At 39.8% G+C, this 18823-nt stretch overlaps 1 protein-coding gene and 1 long non-coding RNA gene across 9 annotated transcripts in view; one reads left to right on the top strand and one right to left on the bottom strand.

Moving 5' to 3' along the window:
• Positions 1–227: 227 nt before the first annotated feature.
• Positions 228–3496, bottom strand: LOC139793197 (uncharacterized). Its single transcript, XR_011724542.1, has 3 exons — positions 3277–3496; positions 645–766; positions 228–318 (listed from the first exon to the last, which is right to left on the bottom strand). It is a non-coding gene; the product is annotated as an uncharacterized lncRNA (long non-coding RNA).
• Positions 3497–5184: 1688 nt separating this feature from the next.
• RB1CC1 (RB1 inducible coiled-coil 1) overlaps positions 5185–18823 on the top strand; it is a 69492-nt gene continuing 55853 nt past the window's right edge. For 6 of the 8 annotated variants that reach the window (XM_071737541.1, XM_071737540.1, XM_071737538.1 and 3 more), the window contains exons 1-2: positions 5185–5351; positions 17860–17972. The gene's annotated coding sequence lies outside the window, so the exon portion shown is untranslated. Of the gene's footprint in view, positions 5352–5429; positions 5478–17859; positions 17973–18823 lie in introns of those variants that run through there. The other 2 variants (XM_071737534.1, XM_071737535.1) reach the window with 2 other exon arrangements.

Raw genomic sequence — 18823 nt, 5'->3', positions numbered from 1 at the left:
CTGATGAGTTGCATTTCCAAGCTGGCTGCTGTGATGTTGGATGGCTTGTAGCTCCGGGGTTTTAGCTGGAGACACCCAAAATCCCTGTTCCCAGAACCATATTCCCATTTGCATCTGGCTTCCCACACTCTTCCTTCAGGGGTTATAAGGAGAGGTAAAGTTCATTGCTGGGGCTAAGGGAGGAGCTGAAGCCTCACAGGTGTGTCTGCACCCCTTGGTTTACAGGTTCTGCACCCCTTGGTTTACAGGTTATGTCGTTGTGGTTACCAAACCAGGAGGGAGACTGAGGCAACTGATGAAAGGATCAGAGTATGTTATCTGTGAACAGAAAGACCATTAGACAGTTAGAATGATATTTTGCAAATGGGGATGGTATATCTTGTGCCATAACTGTAACAGTAAAAATAAATCAGGTTTCCAGCAATCTAGGCCAAATGCATTCCTGGTATAACTTCTTCAACCAAAAATAACTGCTTATGTAATTAATTTTATTGTTAGTAGGAATTAGACTTAACATTTAAAACTATGAATGTATATGTGAACAGAAGTGCTTTAATATAAAAACCCAAAGCTGCTACACAGTAAAAAATCAGACCTCTATTCTCAGCAACATTAAATATTCAGCAATGCTAACACAGCAATACCTTTAGATAGATGTAATATAACTGTTGTTCCAGGTTGCCTTCATTGTATTACTTGTTTGGCCCTGTGAGGTTCAGTATCATCATATTTTGTGAACAGGTGGTGGTGTGGGAAGGTCTGTTTGCTGCAATACACAAGTGGGGTCTCAAATCAAAATGTGTAGCAGGGCTTTATCATGGGGATTATTCAGACTGTTTTTCCTTGACAACCTTCAGTTCTTAACCACTTCTGAGCATATGTCCATTTTGACTCTTTTATAAGGTGTTTAAATGTCCTTTGCATATTTCTACCCAGGACAAAGAACTGTATCTTGTGACCTAGATGTTAAATTGAAGGTAACTATCCCCTTCCTGCAAGGAGCTCAGGAAATAAACAAGAAAAATTACTTATGAATTCAAACCCTGTGTAGTTAGAATTACTGAAACCTATTCAGAAGCCACATGATGTTAAAATCACTGGTTAGGAATGATCCATAAAGGGGTCAGAGGGAGTGGCGTGCCTTCAAAAAGGGCATCGTGTGCTCCTGAGTCACTGACCATTCAAAAACAAATTACTGAGAGAGAGCTTATGGAAAAGAAGAGCCCTGGAAAAGAAACAAGAGAGGAGACAGTACTTGGAGTTTGCTATGGACTGCCAGGCTACATGAAAGAATAACTGAAGTTCTTGAAATGTCTCTCCCTAACATCCAGGAGAACTTGTGTTGTTGAAGACTGGTGTTTACTTTGTATATTCCATTTCAGAACAGTAATATATACTTTGTGCTTTAAAAACATACTATAAAATGACTAAGGTGTTTAGTTGTAGGAAAACTGTTAAATTCAAAAGGAAGGCTTGTTGGAAGAGGCCACACAGCATCAATGGAGAAGGAAGAAACTTGGGCTCTAGCAGGGAAGAACATGCAGTGTTCTTCACTGCATACATAAAAAAAAAAAAAAGACAGAAATGAAGGGAAGTTGATGAAAATAGCAATTGTAAGGGAAGCAGAAATACAAAAGGACAACTTGAGGCAAGCAGAGCTAAAGAAAATGGGAAGATGTTGGTTTTCAAGTACATTGGGAACAAAATATTTACTGACAGTGTTGGTCTGGGAGATTTCAATTGCGCAGAAAGTTTGATATGATACTTCTGTTTGTTACTAAAATAATTTTTATGACCTGGTGTTATCAGCTTAAGAATGGTGCTTGAAGGGGAAGTATTAGAGATGAAGGGTGGGAATGAACTCTTCACAGCAGAACTCAGGAAGCTTAGTTTATTTGCTGTCATGGAGAAAACCAAGATGTGTTGAAGAACCATATGTGAACAAAAATCTCCAGAAAGACATAACAAATTAAATGCCTGACACTGATACTGCCTGGTTGTGCTAACAGTGAGATACTAATTAGCCACTTTAATCCTTGAAAGTTTAGGTTCACAATGGATTTCTTTCCTAAAACCCACTGCAAATCAAACAGGGGTTTTCAGTGCCTAGTCCCATTTGTTTTTGAAAGAAAGTGGAGCACTCAGACTAACTCCCACCTCCCAAAACTCTACTGGAATTTAATGAAATCCATAATTTTTTTTGGTCTGTTTTTTTTATCTAAAGCATTCTCCCAAACAACATTCTTGACTTCAAGAAATCTAAACCCACCCCCACCATAGTTTGCAGTAATCAATAACGCTTCAATTTTTTTCTATGTATAATTTTGACTTCCAATTGGAATTCTTATTTATGAATTGCATTTAAAGTATCTGGTTTACCATAAAAAATCTATTGAAAAGTGTCTATTTAAATTAAAAGACACAGAGTTATTGCAGTAAGCCAAAAGTGGTCATGAATACAACAGGTAAGACAGAAAGGACTACCCTGTCCAGCTGTTAAGTTGGATATAGTGTGACAATATTTTGAGGAAAGAACTCACAAGAGATAAATCAATTTTTAAACTGACTGTAAGAAGGAGATGGTAATTCATTGGCCTTGTCCCTTTCTTAAGCTAGGTTGTAGCTGTGACCCCACTGATGCAGATGGACTGGGCTGGCTCTGCCCTAGACCTGCTTTCTCACCACAGACTTGTCCCCCAGTCACTGAAATGGGTTTTTGTCACCGGACCTCACTCCAGTACTGTGGGACTGAGCCCCTAACCCATCACAGTGTCCTTGCCTATCTTGCTGCAAGCCTTGGCTCCCAGCTTGCAGTCCCTTGCCAGATCAGCCTGTTCTTTCTGCTCCCCTGACTAAAGCTGACATGTAGCTAAAATGCAAACACATTCTATGGTATATCAAATTTAGCACCCAAGCACACAGTGAAAAACTTCAAATTTCTTGTCTGCTTTACAGAATATGAAAAGAAAAATATACACGTGAAGCCTAAGCTGTATGTTGAAAGAATAACAACCTACATTTGGTACAGCAGTTTGAAAATGTGAAGTATTATTAGCAACCTTGGTTTAATGCTTTAATATATTCTGAAGCAAAATAATCTTCATAAACCAACTGGTTTTTTTCAGGCTAGCAATACTAGATGTAATGCTAAACTTTTGGGTTTTGTTCAAACAGGTTCATGAGAAAGCCCCATAATTAGTTGCTTGGCATCAAGTGTCTCTGGATCACTGTGAGGAAGCAACATAATGAAATGCTACAAAAACAAGCAGGACCAACCTGCTCTGCTAGCAGGGCTTTGCTTACTCCCCAGCTTCTGCTTCAGTCTTGAGCTGCCTCTCAAACCAAGTTGTACCACACGTGCTGTAAAAGTCTGAAGAGTGCTCAAGTGCCTGCAGCCTCATTTTATGCAGTTGGTGAGAACCTGAGTGGCAGAGGTGCTTTGCCAGAAAACTGGCATTGCAGCTCCAGTGTTTGAATAGTTGCTGCTGCTTCCCTTGCTGATTCCTCAAAATTATTAGGGATCCCTTTCAGTAGTACCTCCTCAAGCCAAGTTTAATGATACTCAGTGATGCTTCAGGCTTGCTAAACCTCAAAGATGTTTTTCACCCCTGCCTTACTTCCCTGCTTACAGCATGTATGGAACTATGTTTTGTCAAGGTCTAGCTGGATGCCATTGCCACCACACTAAACATTAGTTCTTCAACACATTCAAAGAAATTATGGAGAAGACCACTTCATGAGATGCAAAAAGTTTGAATTGCCGTCTGTAGAACTAAACACCCACTTTGACATAACCAGTGTTACATTACACACAAAGCTGCCTTGAATTCCTTTGTTAGAAACTTGTATTTTCTGTTACATTATGCCTGTTCACAGGAGTACTCGTGTCTTCTCACCTACATTCACTGTCGTAGTCTGAAGTGACAAAGGTATTTTTCAGAATGTGGGTCATTAGGACATGTCTCTCAGCAAGCTGCAAAATCAGAGTGTGCTTGTTTATCAGGTGCCACAAGGTGGCAACTGGGGATAGTTGAAGCCGTGCTTAAAAAAGCCCACGGCAGCGCCGTTTTAATCACCCGTCTGGACGGGCTGTGACGATTCATCGCTGTTCTTACCATGACAGGCAGAGAACTCGTCGAGGCAGCTGATGTAGCTATCAAGTTTACTGTGAAAACTGTTAAGTATGGTCCAGCTTGTGGTAAGGGGCAGACTTACAAGCCGGTGAAATTCAAGTGAAAAACAAAATCAGGTGAAGGCCTGTGGGGCTTAAACGGGCCTAAGAGAAAACTCAGACGAGGGGAAGAAAATGCTTCATAGAATGACCCTAGCTATGTTACTGAGTACAGCTGTCCTGCAGCCTGAAAACAGAATGTTTGTGCTCTCTTTTGCATTCATCTTCATATTCTGGTCACAACATCATGCTTTGAATTTCTTCTATTTCACAACCTGCTGCCAGTGGTGTTATGGAAAAAGGAGAGGCCATGGTAAGCAGAGAAGGTACAACCCAGCTGTACACTGTCCTCAAGGGATCTTTGCTGGAGGACATCCATGGATCCAATTTCGTTAACCCCACCAACAAACCCCTTCATCACACCCCTTCCCAGTCTGCTCTTATTTATGTGGCTTAATTCTAATCACAAAGGGAAGTTCAGTGGTCTTAGCCAGTAAAGAAACCTACAGTGAGAGAAACCCAAAATTGATGTGTTCGAGGCTCACTGCTGTTTCCCTAGGGTGCCACTATGAGACCAGCTCCTACCCCTCTAACTCTCCAGCTTATGCTCGAAGGGGCTGTGGCCCTTGCAGGGAGAGCCCAGCCTGGGGGCTGAGCACACCCACAGCCTCCCCCTCCTACCGGAGCACGGTCAGTTTAAGGTTAAAGGTGGAGGAGGGCAGCTCCTCACCCGGGTCGGGCTAAAGCCTGGGTGGCCCCGTGGCCCCGACCGAGGGAGGCCTCGCAACAGACACCACAGGGGCTGGGCCAGTTAACGGCCACCGGTGACCAGCGCCCACTGCTCTCCGGTTGCTCCCGGGCTGAGCGCGACGGCGCCACTTCCACCACCCCACGACTCGCACGGCCACCACGACAACAACGACGACAACAACCACAGCCACGGCTGCCGCTGCCGCCGCCGCTTCCGGCCGGCGGTTCCTCCTCCGGGCCGCCCTCTCCCGGCATGCACCCGCGCCGGAAGCGGCTGACGACAATAACAAACATCGGCGGCGGCGGCGGCTGCGCCAGGACTCCGCGGGCCCCGCTCCCCAGCCCGCCCCGCCGGCCCCGCAGCTCCTTCCCCGCCCGCCAGACCGCCGGCTTTCCCCGCCCCCGCCGGGCTGCGGTGACCGCTGAGGTGGTGCGTGCCCCCGCGAAGCCGCCGGGCCCGGCCGCGCGGGGGGTGTTGGGGTTGGGGAGGTGAAGGGGGGGAGGGAGGGTGCGCGCCGCCGCAGGATGCGCGGCGCCGCCGCCGCGGGACCCGTGGGTGAGTGGCACCGGCTGAGGTGCGGGTTCACCCCGCCGTCCTGCTCCTCGCCTTGGTTCCCCCCCCTCCGTAACCGGGGGCAAGGCGGGGACCCTCGCCCGCCGTGACGAGTTTACCGGAGGGCGGCCTTGGCAAGGGGCGGCGGTCGCAGCTCTGGCCGTGGGGCTGCACCCATGGAGTGGGCGACAAAGGGGTGGGTGTGGGGTGTCGGGGAGGATGTGGGGATCCCACTATTGGCTTCGGTCCCGGGGTGGCGGAGTGACCCCTTACGCAGCCGGGGGGGGAGAAGGGGGGAGGTGGCGAGGGACGGTGGCGGCGGTGGCGGTGGTGGTGGGACAGCGCCGGGCGGCTCCCTCCTTGCCCTGGGCTCCGGTGCCAGGGTGAGGGATCGGCGGTGAAGTTACTACAAGGAATGACTCAGCCCGGCTGCGCCTCCGTGCTGGCCGACGGCAGGGACCGGAGAAGAGCCGTGCAGAAGCTGTGTGTTTACAAACGTTGCTCTCTGCCTTTCCCTGGGTTGCTTTCGGTGTTTCCGCTGCCGAGGACGCGTGTGTTTTGAGTGTCCTCGTGGGTTTCTGGTCACCTCATTCGTGAGCGCTGCCAGGCTGCTCTGGTGATTGTTGCTGGCGTTTCCTTCACAGTGCCCTCAAAGTTCTGGCTTGCAGTGATCCAGAGGTAGAAAAGCTACTGTGAATGCTGGGAAAGTTGAATTAATTCATCTCTGTAATACTCGTGTTTCTCACATAACTTCATCTAGAGATGAAAAAAAAAAAAAAAAGTCATAGCTGAATGTCACATACTCGAAATCAAACCAGAAATGTTAGTTTAGTGTTCTTAAAGCCATAGTTTGTGGGTTTTGTTTTTTTTATTGTGTCATTTGCTTTTTGTCTGAAGTAATTTAGTATGTTCTACCTATGAGCCATTCCCCATCGTTTGTATTTAAAGCTTTCACTTTTATTTCTTCATGGGAGACAATGAGCAGGTCAAGGGTTTTTTTCTACCCCTTGCATAAACGTGAATTAGAGGTTGTTCCCAACTGGTTCTGTGGAAGAACTTAACACTTCTGAAGTTGTTTGGTTGACTCCATGGTAAAAGTTACGTTAATGGTTCTGGAGAAATAATGAGGATGAAAAAACATGGTTTCTTACAGTTAAAGTTCATCCAGCTGGGAAGTGCTGAGAGGAATATTAGACACTATAACTACTTCATAACAATAAGGAAAACTTTTGCACTATTATGGCATAGTTGTAAACTTTAAAAATGTTGGGAAGTTTTTAGTAGATGAAACAGGTGAAGGAAGGTGAAGATGAAACTGGTTCTGGAACACCACCAGAACATTGGTACCTAGTGTTCTAACAGTAGTTTAGTGCCAAGAAGCAAATATTAAGAGGAACAAAATTACGTATTTAAACCTAATTGAGATTAGTTTAAATGAAAATATGCAGAGGATCTATTTGTATTTTTTCTAAGGGCTATCTGGAACTTGAAATGGTTTTATTACATTTGGAGTATTAAAAAACCAAACAACCACCAACCTACCGAATGATATGAGGTAAGGGACTTCACCTGTGCTAGTTACAGTCCTGGAAATACAAACAGGTTCTTCTGCGATAGGGGATTAGTTTCAGGTAAACCTCATTGCCCTTTGAAAGATATTATCGTGCACTTTGTACAAGTAGCTGTGGGGTTTTTTGTAGATATACACTCAGCAGAGATTCAGGTTAGTGGTCTCTGAGATCGTATTAGAGGGGCTGGCTCTCTCCCCATGTCATGTTACCATATTTATAATTAGAAGCATGTGCAGCAGATGTGCATTCTGACTGGAGAAGAGGGCAAGGGTGATTTTGAGGTCTTTTGTGGCGTCTTGTTTAAAGCATTCTTTGTCCTTTGCATGTTTTCTGAACACAGCTGAAGTTACATAGTCTTGCAAAAATTAAGGTGGAAAACATAATTTCTAAACTATTGGTATGGTGCTTAGAGTTTCAGTTATTCTGCCTAAGTAGGGAGGTGGGTATATGGGTGTGTGTGTGGGGTGGAAGGTGAAGGAGTACCAGATGTTGATTTGTCCCTTTTGATAACAGAACGACAGTTACTGTAGAATAATTTTAAAGGCTTTTTTTTTTTTTCTATGTTATTCTTTAGGGTGGGTTGTTATCAATGTTCTCTGAAGTCTTTATTTGTTTTTAAGCTATCTTAGTTTCTGTGGAAGACTGGCTCAGAGTGGTGTGCAGTTCTTGACACTTTTAATGCACAGGTTGCATTCATTTGCCTATTGTGGTAAAGTGAAGCAGGTAAAAATGGAAAACTCTAGTGTGCATATCCAGCTGTCATACATAGTACTTCAGAGTCATTTGGACAGTGTCCAAGGAGTCATGAGTCCTCTGCATATACATATTGCTCAAGAAAGTTGTGCTCCTGATTTTGGTCTACATCTCAATGACACTACATGAAGAGTTTCTAAGAGGGGTGGGGGGGGGAAGTTTTTAGTACTCTTTTTAGTACTACTTTAAAGGACCCTACTAATAGTTAGCATTCTGATGCAAAGTTGATAAACAGTATTATTGAGTAGCAGACACCTGATTACAAGATGCCAACTTACATAATAATACTGTATTATACTGCAGGACCTGATTACATTGGTACCAATCAGGCAAAAAAGTACCAGTAAAATGCAAATTACTAATAAATTTGCTAGAATCACAAACTGTTGATTTTGTGGTAGATTTGTCAGAGTAATGACAGGTATACAGATTCAAAGATCCTCAGATGAATTCTCTGTTGTAAAAGCCTACAGCATGATCAGTGGCAATAGAGAAATCTCTAATAATGATTTTTTTGAGATAACATGGATTCTAGGGTTATTGTGAAAGTAGCTTGTCTACTTATGAGGTAATTCATATTGCAGATCCACTTTAAATCTACAGTCCAGTAGAAAGAATGGCTGGAAGATGTAGTCATGTATTTGCTATTTCTCTCCCAATTTCTAAGCAGGGTTGGAGGTGGATATGCTTGGGTTATGTGTTTTCTAATGGCATTTGAGCATAACTAAAGAATAATATATAAATAATGTCTAAATTGTTGGCAATTGTCAATAGAAATATCAAAGCAAATTTGGTGACACAAGGTGGTCATTCAGAGATTCAGATAGAGCTGGTCAGGAGAAGCACCTGGGGTGTTAAGACAATTCTTGCTGTCTTTTGTCCATCTCCAGGTGTGTATTTTAATTTTGTTGTTCATGTTTTCCTGTCCAAGGTTCCAGGAGTAGGGTTCTGAACTCAAAACTATGAACTCAAGCTACAGCTAGCCCTAGCCTTGCTTTTTATATGCACCCAAGATGTTGACACTTTCTTTTGGGAACAGATTTTTGCAGCTGGGCCTGCTGTCTTTTATCGCATCAAGGTGAAATGATTGCAGTGTGCTATATATAAATCTCTAGTAGTTTGTGCATGTAGGAAATTAGCTATTGTAGAATGTGATAGCCTGTTTTCTATGTGAAAAGTCTTGTTTAAGACTTACATGAATTTCTCTCTGACCTGTAGTGTTGGCCTGTTGATCGAAAGCAAAATGTAAAACTGCTTTGTTGGCTGGTTGAGTACCAAATGCCCTGCATCTGTCTTGCTGTGTAATGCCATAGGTCCATTAAGCAGATTGATATCCGAATATTTGAGAGCAGCTCTGCTTAAGGAATGTGATAATGGGTCTCTGACTTTGGGCCTTTATGGAACTTTTATTTTCTTGTTATGAAACAGCACAGATTTTTTTACCTCCTCTGATTTATATTTGAAACACTTTTTGTTTTTTTCAGGAGATAAGGAAAGTTTTGGTTGGAGAAATAGTGTGTTCAGTATTTCAATTGCCTGTTATTTTTATTTGGAGATACTATGTGAAACTAATGTCTGTGATAAAAACATCAATCTTCATTATTATTTTTGAAGCTATCTTTGAAAGGTCAGTATGCTGTTGAACAGATTGAAGGCAATGTGTCTTTTAGAAGTAGAAAGCACTGAAGAACTTATTAAAGGGAAAGTTTTTTTTTTCTATTAGGGATTCAAAATCAGAGCACTCTTAGCCAAGCTAAAATAGGAATTCTTGTAAGAATGGCATTTTACTGGGTTCTGATCTCGGTGAACATTTGAAATAGCTGCTCAAATTACACACATTTTGTTTTAATTTAATGCTCAGGCATTAAATTAAATTAAATAAAAATAAATTAATAATTAATAAATAAATAATTAAAAATTAAATTAAATTAAATAAATTAAATAAAATAATGCTCAGGCATTTTTTCCCCATAGTCAAACATGTTCACGCTTCATTCTGTAAATTACGCTTTTTTTGTCTGTTATGTATATTGTAGATAAAGCTGCAGCATTTTTTTTTTTTTTTAATCATTTGAATGGTGGTGGTTTCCTGATACTGCAGGAGTCTAAATGTCAGTGGTTCATCTCAAATTTTGTTTTGGGTTTGTTGATGCCAAATAGCTGTGCTGGTATATCAGAAGTGTGAATATTGTGTGGATATTTGACCCTTATTTAGTGTACTTGCGACTAGGGTAGACAGTTTATACTGACAGAATGGTCTTTTGGTTCATTCAGTTTCCTTCCAGCCTCCAGAATGAGTATTTTTATGAAATTTAGATGAAGTGGGGATTGTTATATAAGAATATATTGTGTAATTGGGCTAGCAGCTCTCTTCTAAAATACAATATGCTAATAATATTATGCATATTCTACTTGTGAATTCAAGATGACTTGCTGTAATTAAAAGTATTCTTTATGAATACTTGTGTAGTATGTTACTTGAATCAAACCCAGTGCATACTTCTTGAAACAAAAAAATCAAGATATGACACAAGATTCTCAGTTTCCTCTGAATGAAAAGAGGAGGTGTAATGTGTAAACTTTATGTATATGAAAGACTTAGAAATAATATACGTTTCAAAAAGCAATGCAATAGCAATAGCAATTTCATATGCATGTTGACTGCAAACAGCATGACCAGGGTTCAATAAGTCAGGAGTACAGTTATATCTCAACAGTTGTGGGTTGGGGTTTTTTTGTGGGTTTTTTTGTTTGTGTGTGAAGTTGTGTAGTTCTTATGGTATATTAGATAAAGAGAATATATAAAAGGCAGTATTACTGTACTTCGATAGCTGGTTTGAACTACTTGATATTTGTCCCAGAAAGGTAAAGAAGGGTAACTGAAAATCGTAGGAGGTTCATAGGTGACATACGAATTTATTATAAGGAACTGAAAAATGAGAAATTAGAGAAATTTCATCGTTATGTCCTGGAAGTTCAAATGCTAAATCTATAAGCATCCATATGAATACCAAAATTTGAAACAACTTTGGAAGTTGCTAATCATTGAACAGTTCACCAAGATTGTGGTGGGTTTCTAAGTATGATTGCTTATGAATAGCAATTAAGAAAGAAACTGTGACTTTAATGCAGGCATCCAGACTGAATCACAAAGAACTTGTTTTATAGTTCATTATTGTCAATATTTTAATTTCATTTCAATCTGTAGTGTTTTCATTCCTCTGCAATAAATGCCATTTAATCAGTCTTAATTTGTCCTTTAATCCTTTAAAGTAGGTCTGGCCAAGCTAAGTTGCACTGTACACACGAAAGGGAAAAAAACACATAAAACTTGTAGCATTATGATGGTGTGTCTGGAGGGGTGAGAAAGGACAAGTGGTCTCAGACTGCTTTGAGAAACTGTTCTCAATTGCATCTGTAGTAATTGCCTTTTTTTTTTTTTTAGTAGTTTACCATTTATAAGAAGTTATCTATTAATAACTGACTTATGTCATGACCAGTTAGGAATGTGAATTATGCTTTCTGCAAATTCTCACCTGTCTTCATGGGTGCTGCTGCTTACGTTTAGTATCCTCTATATTCTTCAGCCTTAGGTGTAGTGTAACAGTTTGTAGGGCTGTGTAGTGAACTGGATTATTTTAACTAACTTGAGCTACCAGTACCTGAGTAAGTTTCTAACTCATTACAGTGAAGAAATCCATAGAAATTTCCACAGAAATATGGAAAGTAGCACCACTGAAATTGGAGAGAAGCAGAAGAATGGGTTGAGGAAAGGGATTCTCAAGTCTGGTGCTCTTGCTGTTACCAGTTTTTATGTGATTATAGTCTAGATTAACTGGAGAATCTAAGTAGAAGTATTGGTGCCAACTTGTCTGAGTTTTGTGTAAGAAATAAAGGAATTTTTGTTGGGTGTTTCTTGCAGAATTGTTTGTAAACACTGTAAGATTTTCTATGGTAATTGCTTTCAAAGATATTATGCCCACAGGGGGAACTTTCCCACCAATCTAGAGTCAGTCGGTAACTTAAATAAAAGTACCCGAAGCTCCCCACACCCAAGAGCATGATTCCTTGCAAAGTGAGTTTGTTAATCTCTGTAATTGGAGAGACTTGTAGTCTTCAAATGTTTTTGACATGGCATAATTGCAGATTGACAAAGTTAACTGAAGGATTTATCAGCTTTTTTCTTTTCCAAAGACTGACTTGCAGACAGCTATGGAGAGACTGTTTCCATTAATTAAAAGAAAAAAAGAAAGAAAAAGTGTTCTTTTACAGGCTGTGGGTTGTTTCCTAGCAATGAGAATGTCAGAAGCCTTTGATTTGATTTCTGACTTGTACCTGTTAACAGAGATTGGACTGTGCCAGGTAAGAGATGTGGAGTTTTGAAAAATACAAAGGTTTTTTTTACTGTTGGAGGAGAAAAACTTTGGTCTGATTCAATATATAGTCTTTTGGCAGCTCCTTACCTGAGTGAAAAGAGCAATGCAAATTAGATGCTGTCCCTCAGATCTGGAATATACTTAGGGATTCATGACACAGTACTTAATAATGTGCTTGTTGTCTCATAAACATGTTTGAAACTATTTCCTAGAAATCACTTTAAGTTGTTTCTTGCAAGAATCTGCATAGTTTTGAGCTACACCGATTTCAAAGCTGGCCTTTTAATGCACAGTGTTTTCTTACCTGCCCAGATGGGGTTGCTTTTGATCTTGTTCCACTGTTGGTGGTGTTGAGATCTGTGAAGGTATTGCTGCACCTACTTTGAATGAGGAGTTTCTATTAATTCAGAGGTACAGGAGCAATGTTGGTCATATAGAATACCAACTTAATACTTAAGAGTTATATAAAATGATTCATTTTAAAGGGGGGAGTGAGGGACAGCTCTTATATTATGAATTACTGTATACTGAATTACTGAGTCTCGAAATTCCTCTTCAGTGAATCTGGGGGAAGAAGGGGTTTAGGCATGTTTCCTCATTCTGCAGAATTACAGCTTTGTTTTATGTTAAGTGGAATAGATTTGCTTTACTGACCAGCAGCTGAGTTTGAGAGTTGCTAACAGCACAGTGGCTGTTGGAGATACTGTAATTAAGTAACCGCCTCTGTGCCTGATGCACATCTCAACAGAGTATAAATAGAGCTCCAGATGGCACCTTACAGATGTCAGGGATTGACAGCCTTTCTTTAAGACTGCAGTATGGCTTGAGCATGAGGTTTATAGGCTTTGATATAAGGTGGTAATGGGAGACAGGATCTCCACCTGTAGTAACATGTATCTCCGTGATTAGATGTGGCCTTCTGGTTAAATTAATTTCATTCCCCTCTCTTCCAAAATAATCTTCTGCAGGTGGGTCAGGAAGAGCCCTACCATTTATTCATCACATGTCTTTGTTTGGGTTTTGTTTTTTGTTTTTTTTTAAGTTTTAGGTGCCTTTTAAAGCATGTTTCCTTTCAACATTTGGTCCAGAAAAGGTTAGGTCTTTGCATTGTCTTTTAGAAGCTAAGTCATTTCTGTTACTAAAACCATTAGTAAAGAATGTGTGCCCTCATAATGAGGTTATTCCGACTCTTCTTGCTGATGGTCATAGTACTTGTCTGCAAAATTAAGGTATTTCTGGTTAGATGCATTGATTGCAGTATTGAAGACAGCTATCTGAAGTCTTGTTTTGGAGATGATCTTATAACTAATGTCAAGGAAGGTGTTTTGTTAAATTCAGCTCAATCTCTCTTCATTTTCCTTTGATAATTGGATTTATGTGCTATAAAATCCTTGGCCTGTGAGATATACAGGTGGAAGCAAGAGAGAATTTTTTGAGAAAGGCACCTGAAAAAACAAAGAGAGGTGGAAGACCAGTTTTTAGAAGAAAACAGGATAAACTGGAAGGAACATTCTGCACTAGGCTTGTACTTCTGTCAATTACAGAGTTCCCTAAGTCAAAGTGAAGCAGGAAATCCTGCTTTAAAAGGAGAGAAGGGTAAAATTACAGGACTTGCACCATCTTAAAGGCAAACCTTAAGATATGCTGTATGGTTATGAAGCACAGTTTAACAATATGTTAATATGCCCCAGAGTTGGCTCTTCATCTTCAGAGGTAATAAAGGTAAATTCTCCTCGAGGGGTGATATTCTCTAGACAAGATATTCAGTGAATGAGGAATATCACTTTTTTTTAAAGGATGGACTTGTCAGCCTTTGCCTCGGAAGAATTGACCTTTTGACAGGCAGGAGTTCTGCTGTGTTCTACTGTGAGTTCCCTGACCCTTGTAATCAGGTGTAACATTTATGACTCCTTGGAGGCACTGTTACCTGCAGTGTAGCCTCAGCTGATCTGCCCTAAGAGGAGAGAAACTTCCTTTTTTAGAAGCACACAGAGGATGTTCATGCAGAGCTATGTGGATGTCTGGTAGTTGGCAATTTAGAATTGCAGGCTTCTGAGTGAACAGTGAGAGCTTTGCCTTGTTTGGGTAGTTAAGCTAGTTCTCTCTGACTAATTTCAGAGTTAAAATATGTGTGGAGACAGAGGTAGGGGGGGAAGAGTGTGGGCCCCTTGATCCTCTATGACCTGGGAGATGAAACACTGATAAATGTCATTTGTTGGACAGATGTGAAGCAGGATTTCCCCAGGCTCAAAAAGCAAGGTACCTTATGCTGCTGATATGTGGCATTTTAAATCACTGGGTTTAAAGGAAAACTATGACTGTGGCATAGTTCTGTTTAAATGCCAGGGAGTTAAAGAAAAATATGTTAATCACTTGCCTAAGTTTAGTTTGTAGTCCAGTTTATAAAGGAGGCATGGGAAATGAGATGTCAGAAACATGTGCATTAATTCAAATATTGGGATATTACAAAGGAAACTTAATGACTTTAAAATGAAGTTGACAGTGCCCCTTTAAGCCCAAACAGCATAAATGTTTTTTGTCTTTGTATTTCCCTGAATGCCATATTTCGAGTTTGTGAAGTTGGAAAGAGTTGTGCTGTGAAACAATGGATCAGTCAGAATTGGATAAGGAAGCAGGGATTCTGCGTTTAATGGCAGAAGTGGATGGTTAATGTAGCCATAGGATTATTTGTGAAGTGTTGTGAAACCCCTGATGCCTGTACTGTAATTACAAAAAGGAAAAGCTTGTAAACATTGTATGTAAACATTCATTTTCTTTTACAGATGTAACAATGAGCATGTACCGAACTGAACAGGATATATTTCAAATCTTCTAAACAACATGCACTGAAAGTATGGAACAACACAGACTTTGAAAGTACTTGGTTGTTGAAGAGTTTGTATTGGATAGGAAAATGTTGCAATATTTTCATGAAGTTAAGCAGATATAGTAATTGCATTGCAATGTAAGCACAGTGCAGAGTAGGGAAATGTTACAACTGGCATAATGTATTCATGGCTAATTGTGGTGTTTTGTCAGCTAATGTAAAAAAAATACACATTTGCTGAAATCTGGAAACGTTTTCTACATTGTTCTATACTTACATCTCTGTCATCTCATTCTTAGATTCATACTTTGCATCTTCTGTCTGCTCTGACAGCAGATACAGAAATTTCCTTTTCAAATTTCCAGCTGTTTTTGTAATGGTGTACTGATAATTCATGGCTGTTGATCATACAAAACTTCCATTAATTGAAGGATCTAGTTTATATTTATAATATCTGATAAAGGATCTAATGCTGCAAGTTGCAGTCCAAACAAATAATCTAGGTGGATTAGTGATTTTCTTTCAGTGTTTCTGATTATGTTGTTAGCAGCATTGTTTATATGAATTGTCATATTTTCTAATCATTCAACCTCTGTTAAAGTGAACTATAGTGATTTCAGCAATGAAACACTAAGAAGCTTGAAACTTGTAACACTATCATGATAAAAAAGCCCGAAATACTCATAATGGCCTATTGGGATAGTATGAACGGAAGAAGAAGAAAATGTATGTATTTATGAATTCATTCTGTTAAAGTGTGATAGTCCCAACTTTATGCCAAGCTTATGTTTTGTTTTACTGCTGAATCATAACATTCTTGAATATTGGGAACAACCTTAAAGGCTAATTTGTCATATATAGCAGACCTTGTTTGTAATAGTCTGCCAAAACTTGACCTTTGAAAGAAGAGACGGGCAACTGGCAGTGTTTTTCATGCATCTCTCCATTCAGCTCAACTTGGATGTTGCTGGCCAGACTGAGCCAGATGTTGTCTAGAGATGCAAGACTGGGGAGAGCTCTTACAATTTAGTTTCTTCCAGTGCTGTAAAAACAGGCGGCTGGAAAAGAGGCACTTGACATAGTTTCTGCTGAAGGGAGGGCTACAGCCTGCCTGTGTTGGGCACCAGTGAATCTGTAAGAGAGATTAAAGTTAAAGGTGTATGTTCTCTGAAACCTTATTTCACACAGATTTCTCTGTGCCTCGAAGTACCCACTGAAATTTGTGGGAACCTTGAAAGTGGTTGAATTCTACTTTTTTTTTTTTTTTTTTTTTTTTTTTTTTTTTTTTTTTTTTTTTTTTTAAATAGTAACCTAGCAGTGAGACCATGCAAATTTGTCCTGTGTGAGTTTAGTTCTGTTCTCCTGGAATTGTTTGTTGAAATGTTGGGTAAAAGAAACAACATTAGTTTTTGGACTGTGATGGTTACAAAGGAATTACAAGAATATAGCTTATAGTGTTGTGATCCTGCTTTATGGCAGAAGTGTTTCAGTAGTTCCTTGTTATTCATGTTAATGTGCATTACTTTGATCTAAACAACATATTCATTTATTTATTTTCTTAAGTACCACCACTGACTGCTGATAGCTGAACTGGAAAATGACACTTCAGTTACTGTTTTCCAGTGGCAATACTTAAATATATTACGTTTTTTCCTTTTATTGTAGCTTACCTTCTGACAAAGTGCATTTAGAGTAAAGGGGGAAAAGGAGTGGACAGGAGGAAGATAATAGTTAAAATAGCCTCACAAAGTGCTCTCTTTTCCATACACATAAAATGCACGTAACAGTTGTGTAATTTTATGCTTATCATAAGGTTTTCAAGTATCAGATAAAGTATTTTTTCATTTACTGTTAGTAGCACGAGTTGTATAAAATGATTTACACGTTCTAATGGTTTTCGTGCTTCAGCAAACATATTTTTAGTACTGGATTATCACCCTTTATAGTGCCTGATCGTCTTCTCAGGAAGCTTGCTGGGGCATTAGCGTGACAGAAATCATGTTTGCAGGTTGAAGTTTGGTTGTGCTATTACCTGACTGTCCTGAGCCCAACTGCTCATCACCAACCACCTTCCTTGCCAAAGGCTCCTTCTCCTCTGTCACTTCTACCTGACAACAGTTAATATGAACTAGTGCAGCCTAAAAAGACCACCTTTGTTGATCCAGCTTCTTTTGGTTGTTTTAGTTTCAATTGCTTAAACAGCATTTCTGGGAGGAGAAGCCCCTGGCAAGAATGGCAGTGACAAGTAGCTGGCAATGGAAACATCTTCAGTTTAATAAAAAAACCCCAACAAAATAATAAACTCATAAATGCTTTCAAAGTAGGTGAATGACTTAACAAAGTTGCTGTGTTTTTACAAGGTTACAAGGAAAGTGATGCTGATTCCTGGAAGGAATCTGTTGGATTCAGCTGCAGGAATTCAGCTGCTGTTCATTCAACAGCAGTAGCATATGTGTGCCTTTTTACACTGTATTTTCATAGATTGCATTTTCTTGTGACTTTCTGTGACTTTCTTATGACTTAGCATCATTATTTCAGCATTCTGCACCAGTTCTGAAAAATAGTTTCAGTTAATGGAAAGATGAGCAGTTCTTTTTAGTGAACTAACTTTACCTCCTTGTAAATACTGATGAATGAATATCACTAAGCTGAACTTAGGCACAAAAATATTCAGGTATGCAGCAGTTTTGAGAAGACTTGTAACTGGAAAACACTGTTAATTAAAAAAAAAAATAAATTGCCACGTAATTATTCTTTCTGGCATTGATTTACAGTGATTTCTGGGTTAGAGGTAATGCTGGCCATAAACTGACATTAGAATAATACCTGTGGCTGAGTTCTCTATGTTTGCTTTGCAGATCTTCTCTGGCTTTGAACAGCCATGCTACCCTGTTGCCAAAAATCAAGTAAAGCAAATGTGTGCATTTATTCTCCTCTTGAAGAAGGTGGTAGCTTCATATAGTGCCTGAAGGTAATTCTTTGCTTGGAGGTAAAAAGTTTTATACTGCTGATGCATGCATGGCAGATGCTATCATAAATATTTTTGATCTTGATTTTTTCTTTTTTCTTTGCGTGTTGTAAATAGTTAGCTTTAGTATTAAGGTATGAGCAGAGAAATATTTGGTGAGAATTTCTGTTTATGTATATGAGGTTCCCAGACAGATTCTTTCTTAAATATCACTTGAGCTTAGCAACTGATGTTTATATAAAAGATAGATCCTGTACAAGGCTTTTACTCTGCTTAGTTGAAAAAATACAGTTTTGTTGGGTTCTCCATGGTGTTTGCTTTAAGCATGGTGTTATTTAACACATTTTTTTCTAATACTACCTGGACCATGGTCACAAATATACCCTTTGTGAAAAGAAGTCTCTCTACACATGAATATGATTGATTCTGAAATCATGGCTGAATGCTTTAGGAAGAAGTTACTGCTGGATTGTTCCTGGTGTTCAACACTTTCTGACTTTCTAATACCCTTGTTTACAGAGTGTGTTCTCTTTTTTCTGATATAAAGTGGAATTGGTACTGCTGAATACAGTAGAGTTCAAGTGTAAGAGCAGCAAAGCTCAATGAAGATCAAGTTATTTAACTGCAGCTTTTTTATTTTATTTGGTTCTGTTAGTGAAGCCTTGTAAAAATGCATGTTGTGACTACTTTATGTACCCTAATGGTGTGTGGGAAGCCACTTTTGAAGGAAAGCTCTCTTGACTTTCTGGTCTTACTATTTTGATAAAACCTCTCCCCCTTTCCCATTTTAATGCTGTTCTTTTAAATTTTCGCTATGACTTGTCAGTTTTTCTCTCTGTAGGCAAAGATATAAA

The sequence above is a fragment of the Heliangelus exortis genome, chromosome 2 (genome assembly GCF_036169615.1).
Source record: "Heliangelus exortis chromosome 2, bHelExo1.hap1, whole genome shotgun sequence".
NCBI classification, from domain to species: domain Eukaryota; kingdom Metazoa; phylum Chordata; class Aves; order Apodiformes; family Trochilidae; genus Heliangelus; species Heliangelus exortis.
Note: the sequence above shows the minus strand (reverse complement) of the source record. Positions and strands in the feature narration are given on the sequence as shown.